An 8924-nucleotide genomic window follows, 5' to 3' on the forward strand; every position below is an offset into this window, starting at 1 on the left:
ATGTTCAATGCCATATACATGTAACCTCCACTTATTTACACATTTAATGTTGGTGAGCCAATGGCATTACTTCAATTGTTTGTAAGAGTCTTTTCAACAGACATAAAGATATGTGTGTGAACCAACTTAATGAGTTTGGTACTACATATACACATGTAATTACATTTCATGGTATTCTTCTAGCCTATCCCATTTCAAGACAGGCTGCTCTGTATTTTAGTAATAAAACATCTTTAACAAAACTCATTTCCTTTTGTAATTTTATGGGGAAATCGGACAATGGTCAGTTTTTATCTGGTCAGCTGATGCTCTACAACATTTCTGAATACACAAACAACTAACACCAGGATTTGATGGATGTCTATACTTGGACAGAAAATGTCCACTGTGACATGTTCACCTTGCACATGCTTGTCTATGTTCAGCTGCATAAACTTATGTGACGCCACAGGCATTGATTTGACTCCCTACCCCAATGCAAATATATACAGTTGATGCCCTTGATTGGGATGTGACTGGTATGATACTGATAGAGGCATCATAACCAACTACCTCTCATTTCACACTATTTCAAAGATGTCCCAAATGTTTAAACTTCTGATATCTTAAGAATCACAGAACACATTTGCATCTTTTACCTTTAGTAAACTGTGCTAAAGGTGTCCAGTATACATTGCTTCTCATGCATACTGTATAAGCACACCTATATTTCAAGTTTAGACCAGACTAATTCTATTTCTTGTTTTACGTATCCTCTGGTTGTATTTTTTCAAGAATACAAAAAAAGAAATAAAAGTGAATTTTCCTCTCAAAAAAATAAAACCTAATGTTTTTATTGGTCAAAAATGTAAACTTACAAGAAATTCTTCTGAGGACAAATATATGTAAAACAAAAAATACATTGCCCTGGCCTCATTGATAAAGAACATGGCACATCACCCAAGAATTGATTACCAAACACCAAATTCAGTTCCAACGGGGAAGACCTGCAGACAACCCTCCACCCTGCTAAAAGACTGAGTATGGTTTTACACCACTTTTAGCAATATTCCAATATTATGGCGGAAGACACCAGAAATGGACTTGAAACATTGTACCGATGTGGGGAATCGAACCGGGCCTTCGGCATGATGAGAGAACACTTTAACCACTAGGCTACCCCCACCCAACCTAAAAGAGTAGAATTCAAACTCTCTCAAATTTTCTAAAGTTACACACTCACCCTGTGTGCATAGTGGTAACAAAACAGGCTCTGTCATGACGAAGATGTATTATATTCTATTTATTCTACAGTTTATGAATGTACTGATTGATTAAAGTAAAGTGCAATTATGACTTGACAGATTGATCCACAATCATCTAGAATTGGGTGACACATAACACTCCCTTCCTCTGTCAAACTCTTTGAGAATGATACATAACTGAGAGAGAGAGAGAGAGGTGTCATCAATTTTGTATACATGCACTTGGTGTGTTTTCATGAAGGAAGAGGGGTGGGGTGGGACTTTTATTCACATTGTACGTGCTTCTCCATAAAAATCATCATCACTCGATCCCAGCCCAGCTATACATTATGAACGGTCCCTTGCAAAATTTTCGATCGAACTTTTAACAAACATTTGAATATTGCTATATTTTCTTTAATATTTATAAATGGTAGTATGGAAGGAAATGCTGTTTTTGTTATGTTGTAGGGAAAAATGCACTCTCATTACACGCTATTCAACTTTACACGACTCAGCAGAAGTAAAGACACTTCCGTGTTCAAGAGAGAAGTAGTGCGTACAAAACACGTATGACGTGGTCACATTTAAGCTCCGCCCACTCATGATTACTGTGCACTTAAGACCATTGTAGGTTTTAGGGCACAGCGACGTGTGCATTTCACTATGAAGTTACCCTGTTTCTTCTTATGTCGCTAAATTCATTGTTCACGAAAATAATGCAAATGTAAATCTATATCATTCAGATTAATCTAGATAACGTTGTACTGGATTAAGCTAAATTTGGTCCAGATTGTATGTAGAACATTCAATGAATCAAGTACATCTATATATTAATTTAGCAGATGTAAGAATCCAGTTTTAAGACAAAAAAGATTTTTGTATGTATTTATGTATGAGTGGGTCTATGTTATGTATTTAGGTATGTATGTATGTATGTAACGATGTTAGTATCTATATCTACTGGCCCAGTGCATACAGCAGATGTACCACAAAGGAAATTGATGTGATATCTCTAAACGGTTAGGTCCCGTAAGTCCGACCTTTGCGTGGGTGTAAAAACAAACTGGTCAGTTTGCTGGGGTATGTCTTTAAGGTCGACAAGTTCAAGACAATGGGCAGTCAATGTTTTTACAACGTTACGGTCAACGCTAATACCATGTTTACACCAGTTCCTAGACTAAGGCTTAGTCTCTGAATGTATATAATTTTGATAGTAACAAACAAGCCCATTTATATTGAAAAGGAGCCCCAGGGAGACCAGAGATTCCTGGGGAAATCTAGACTTGCTTTATTTAGGGCTTTAGCATTGCAGATAGGGCTTGGCAGTAGGGAAATTAATGTGGTTCAGGGACTGTGAGACAGACTATGGTCCAAGTGCATGAGGGTGTTGGTATGTGGAGCCAGTCTGTATGTATCGCTAGTGTTAGTCACTATGTTGTTGTGAGTGAGTCCGGGTGAGTCGGTGTGTCAGCCTGAATGGGACAATGTGAACGAGACGGTGTATCAATACGCGTGAGTCGGTGTGTTAGCCTAATGGAGCCGTCAGTCCGAGTGAGTCAGTGTCTGTCTGACTGAGACGGTGAGTCTGTAAGAGTGAGTAGGTAGGTCAGCCAGACTGAGAAGGTGTGTCTGTCAGAATGAATCGATGTGTCTGACCATGGAAGTTAGTGTGTCTGTCCGATTGAGTTTGAGTGACTGACCGAATGAGTTTGAGTGACTGACCGAATGATTTGGTGTGTCTGTATGAGTGAGTCTGTTAGATGTTAGAGTGAGTCGGTGCGTCTGACCGAGGGAATTGGTGTGCCTGTCCAAACGAGTCTTTGTGTCTGTCCTAATGAGGTCTGAATGTCTGTCCGACGGGGTTGGTGTGTCTGATATGACATTTTTTAATTATATATTTTTTTAAATTATTCATTTTATTTTTTTTAGATATATGTATAGTAATGTTTTAAATTTGGTGTCTTTTAGGCCTTATGAGGTGAAACAACATGACACAATAATAAACTGTTCTATTATTATCAATTCAGAAAGGACAATAGGTGGATATTGAGATTTTAAGACTACGACAAAACAACATTGATGATAGTAAAATGAGAGAGCCACGCCACCTGACGATGGTGCCATTATTTTGATTGGTCAGTTTTACCTGCCTCGATGACGTCACGCTAAAAATACATATGGTTGTCTTTAACACAGCTCTAGCTGAACTTGGCAATGCCTGGATCCGGTTGTATCATTGCTTCATTAACTAATGTCAACATTAAACCCTAATGATACATTAAATCCTTAATGCATCATTAGTTAATAGCATCATTAAAAACGGTTGTATCAAACACTTATTAGCGTATCATTATCTAATGACGTCCTAATGTAAATATTTTCATTAAAATCCGGGGATTCCCCTAATTTTTTCCCACAATTCCGCGCTGTAAACATGTAAGTGTTACTCTCGGTCGTCTGTCAAAATGCATCATTAGGGCTAAACCTCGGACCAAAAACAAACATTTCGACTGCTGTGAAGAAACACGTCTATATAATTCTGAAACATCGCCGATAAACCTAGAATCGGTTGGGATGTTTCGGAAAATACACGAACACGAACGCCGAAGTGAGCTTTCCGTCATATTGGATAGTGTTTACAAAATCAAGTTTCGCTAAGGCCAGTCATAGGACGCCAATTACATCATGTATATTTCATATTCATTTGTGACAAATGCATCGCTGAATTCCTTATACATTTTAGAATCAAATTCCAAATGGTCTTTCTCGCTAAAACCAAGTGTCTAAGAAAAAACGAAACATACTGGGTGTGAAAACGGGACGTTGTGCTCATTACACAGCGCTTGCTAGAAATATAAACATAGCAAAAATCAGATTTTATACTGTGCAGCATTTTCTCAATTTTTTAGACATCAGTTCGTCTATTCGTAGCATGCATGAGCTCAATATTTTTAGAATATGCACGGAAAGAGTATCGTAGCAAGAACTAGAAAACTTAAAACAGATACAATACTGACATTTGATATTCATACGAAAGTTCTGTGCAGCGTGACGCAATGCGAGACGCAAAATCATGGAGAACGACATAGGCAATTATCGGCATTTCTGACTTTTTCAATGAACATAAAAACAAACAACCATACGTAGATAGTCAGAATGTTTCCGATTACTTACATCATACATTTCATGAGAAATCGGTCATCGGTAGTGATGTCATACATCAACATTGTTGGACATATGTGGCAATTTCTTTGAGGTGAAGGTCGGTTGAATAAGAGTTAACACAATCACACTGTCCTGCGGATTACACTTGTATTATTAATGTATACTTTGTGTATCGTTCACATAAGGTTTCATGAAACTAATTTCATTATCAACATTTAGTATTTTAAACCTAAGTAAAACTGACATAATAAATAAAAATTATTTATTTATTTCATGAAATGTATATATGCACACGTGTTTAAAGGATATGTCTTGTTCATTGAATTTGTTTATGTTGTGTTATAGACAAAACAATGGCGTATAATCATTGGCCAGGTGCGCGTTTGTCACAAATGTTTTGAGTATCATTGTTTTCGATAATTCCGTGAACAAAACATCACGAAAATATTGTGTCCTTATTCACAGCAAATTCTCGCCAAGTGATCTGAGTTGCAATGACTTAGTATTAAGCATACCGGAGTGAGGCCCCCTTATCTTTATAGACCATTCTTAGCCAATATGCATGACCTCGAGGTCAAATCGAAAGCGAGGCTTAAATAGGTTGACCCAACCTTGAAAATGGCGACCTCGAAAAGGAAAGATTACTGCTGTGTGCCTTTGCGTTGGAATGATGCCCCCCACACACACACACACACACACAAACACATTGTCATGTTTAAAATCAGTGACCACCCCCCTAGTTCATATGTACACAATTGACCCCTCCCCCTGCCTCCCAAAACAAAATTGGAGACACCCCAACCCCCACAAACACCGCACCTAAAATCATCATCACACCCGCTAGTCATAAATTATGAACGGTCCTTTATATTATTTGTTTTAAAGCATATGGACATATGGAGACACTCTTGTCATGATGGCAAGGGAATTTTATTTGCAAATATTCTGTATCAGTGAAATTTGATTGGCTGCAAATCAAAGTAACATTTCAAGTACATGTATATGCAGGACACACACATGCTGTTAAAACAAATTTTAAATATGTACTTTCAAAATTACTGCATGCTGACCAGTACTTCAGGGATACAGGACATATTACTGGACAATCTAATTACAACAACTGACACATATTTAGTGTTTAAATATCCATTTCAGATGCTGCTAATTAAGAGTCAGAGAGCATGTCACCAGCTCAGGAACCTCCCATAAGCAATCTACCACAGTCACCATCTCAGATACAGTAAGAATGTCAGATCGTATTAAGTTAATTTTGCCAACTGACATGGTTTTAAAGAATTTAATACAACTGAACTTTATTATGCTATGTTATTTACATATAAAAATATTGATTGCCCATACTGTCTAAAATATGAAATGATGTTAGCCTCTACTCCTTGATGTATATTTGTAATTTCAGAGATGCTATGTTATTTACATATAAAAATATTGATTGCCCATACTGTCTAAAATATGAAATGATGTTAGCCTCTACTCCTTGATGTATATTTGTAATTCCAGAGATATATTTATTGTTTGTGTGGTCGAAGAGATAATAGTGATGCTTTACAATGCTTATATTACAGTGAAGCAGAGAGTGATACAGCAGCCACTGACCCCAGTCCTACATAGAACAACTCCATCAAAAATTACATGAACAGGAGAGGCAACTCAAGGAAAAGGTTGACAAAATAGAAACATTGAACAGAAAACTTGAACTTGAAAAGTTTGGACTTTGTAAATTCATGTATGATGATAAAAAATGATTGAACAATTTACAGTATTCCATCATTTCAAACATTGGCACTGATTAGCTGGAACTTTTTCATTTGTTGAATATCTTCCCAGGTTTTGTGAAGTACCTTGCCCAAACAGCACAAGAATTGACAGACATGAATGTAAATGAAATTGTTTCATGCTTTTGTGTTGTGTAAATGATGGATGAAAAAAGAGACAGCTGTAATACATACACATTGATGGATTTAACTGAATAATAGAAAGGTATTTCATAATGGCATAGTTGTAGATGTAACTCATTTGCTGCTGTTTAATTAATAATTGATGAAAAAGAATGTATTTCATCCTGTTTGAAAAGAGTTAGTTGGGAACCAGAAAAACAGGTAAGAGATTATGATAATGTGTAAGGGGAGAAAACTATGATAAATTATGAATTGATCCAGCTGTAATTGTTGCCATTCATGTCAGACTAATCTAAAAAGATATTTCTATCAACATAAATATTGCACCCAATATATTTTCAATTTGCATCCTCTGAAAATTTTATTGTTATTCATCAGTGTTACAGTTGGAAGCTATTGTGAATGTGTCTATTGTTATTGGACTTTTAAGACACCATTTCAAAATAAAATTTTATTAACTGCACTCCAGGTGTTCGTTATTTATTTAGGTTAATTGTTTGCTTTAGTGTGAATCCTGTTATGCTAACCTGATAATAGGTTCTCCTTAAAAAGGTCTTCAGTTACAGTGGTACAGAATAAACGCACAAGGTCTACAATAAATCAATGTTATGGTATAGTAACACAGTATTGAAAAGTGTTTCAAATATTCCCCATGCAAGTACCATAAGTCCGTTTAGGTAAAATACCTCCAAATCAGTCACGAAAGAAAAAAAATCATCCAGTTTTGTCTTGCACATTGTGTCCCACTCATGCTGATTGAATGAAATAGTTTCTACATGATGATGTGGCGATTCGTTTTTCCTCTGCGATTGAAACATGCAGCTACGCGCACATCGCCATCACCAGTAGTCCTGTACAACTGAAAATAAATGCGTGAATAGATACCCTATATCTATAAAACAGAGTCGATAGGACAAAACATTTCAACAGAAAAAATACCAAACAAATAATTTCATCACATGAATAATACAATTTTGTTTGGTCCAGATCCACTCGAGGAGAGCTATCTTGATCTACTTATAATCTCGATTATCCAGCTCAAGAATTAACAACACTACTCCCATGTGGAAGCGGTTGATTTGAATCCAGGTCAGGAAATACGTTTAGTCTTTTGCTTTGTTCATATGTTGATAAAGTAAACGTGATTGACTTCCCGTAATATTTCCTCTACTGTGACTTTAGAGTAGCTTCCCTTCATAAATGCTGCGCAACATGGTAAACGTAACCTAGATATCTAGGTCATATATAACTTATCGTGATGTGTCGTGGAGTACAGTAATTATTTATGTACAGTCTCACCACGTTAACATGCTCGTGTATGCTTATGGGCTATGGAGGTCATAGCAAATTGGTTCAACACTAACGGTACACATCTCTTCCGCCTTGCGCTTGCTTCTTGTACACAGTGGCTATAGGGCAAGTGTGTTTACAAAATTATCGTTCAGTCAAGTTTTGATTTATTTATATCGCAGAGTGCATAAAGTGAGTTTATCTAACCTATAGAAGCATCAACAATTACTGAGGTTGCAATTAAAGTACTGTCGGAAATGCTAGAAAAATGCTTTTTTGACTTATATTTAAAATTCAGAGGTATTACAGGTATAACAAATATCACTTCAAGAAACATCTACCTAATGTAGACCGAGAGAATAAATTGTGAGACATGCCCTAAAATGTGTTTTTACTGATGAAAATACCAAAAACTTAGAAAAATAAGGGGTAGTGGGACGTTATTTGATACAAACATTAATTGCCTGTGTTACGTCATCAGCATCCACGGTATCGACAGGTGAAATTGACACCTGAGCACGCGCTCGGGCGAGGGGTCATCTCAATAGATGTTTTCTGCAAAATGTTGAATATGTGTACGTATAGTATACGTATCGGTTATGTAAGGGATCATTTGTGTATGTGTGTTTGTTTTGAAATAAACATACGAATTACTGTACATTGGAAAGAGTCCAATCACTTGTGTTATCTTATCGATTGATTGTAGAAATGTGCAACGTTTTAATAAATGTTTTGCATGTCAACATATATTTCATTGAAAACATATGGATGTAATTCGGTCAGTTTAATCTAGTTGTGAACATTGGCCACATATTTAACGAAGTCACTGGTGTAGCTTCTTTAGAATATGTATATTTTTCTTCTCATAAAGTTTGTAGACCGCCCGTCTAAGCACTCCCTTGTCAAAGTTGTCAAGGATGGTTTTACGTCCCGGTTTTGCATTTGAGACGGTCCCTGTCTTGTCTGATTTGTTTACAATATTGTAAACTTGTTGGTAAGACATGCCAACAGCTCTACAAGTTCTGTAATAAACCCTTTCTAAACTAATGAAAGGTTTACCTCTGTCTTTTTTAAGCAGAAAAAAACTATAAACCTTTGCAACAATCGACTGCAAATAGTTGGCCATAGTGGACGCTGTGATAAAGATGTGCATGCATGACGGGAAACGTATTTATCAAGACTTAACATTTATAATAATATTTCTTCAATAAAGAAACGATAATTAAGTAAAGTAACACAAACATTGAATATTTATTTGTTTAGGAAAAAACGTTAATTCATATTTTTACACCACCTGTATTATTAGCATAAATGTAAAGACTTTCAG

This window comes from Haliotis rubra, unplaced genomic scaffold (genome assembly GCF_003918875.1).
Source record: "Haliotis rubra isolate DU_JTF1 unplaced genomic scaffold, ASM391887v1 Scf13, whole genome shotgun sequence".
NCBI lineage: Eukaryota > Metazoa > Mollusca > Gastropoda > Lepetellida > Haliotidae > Haliotis > Haliotis rubra.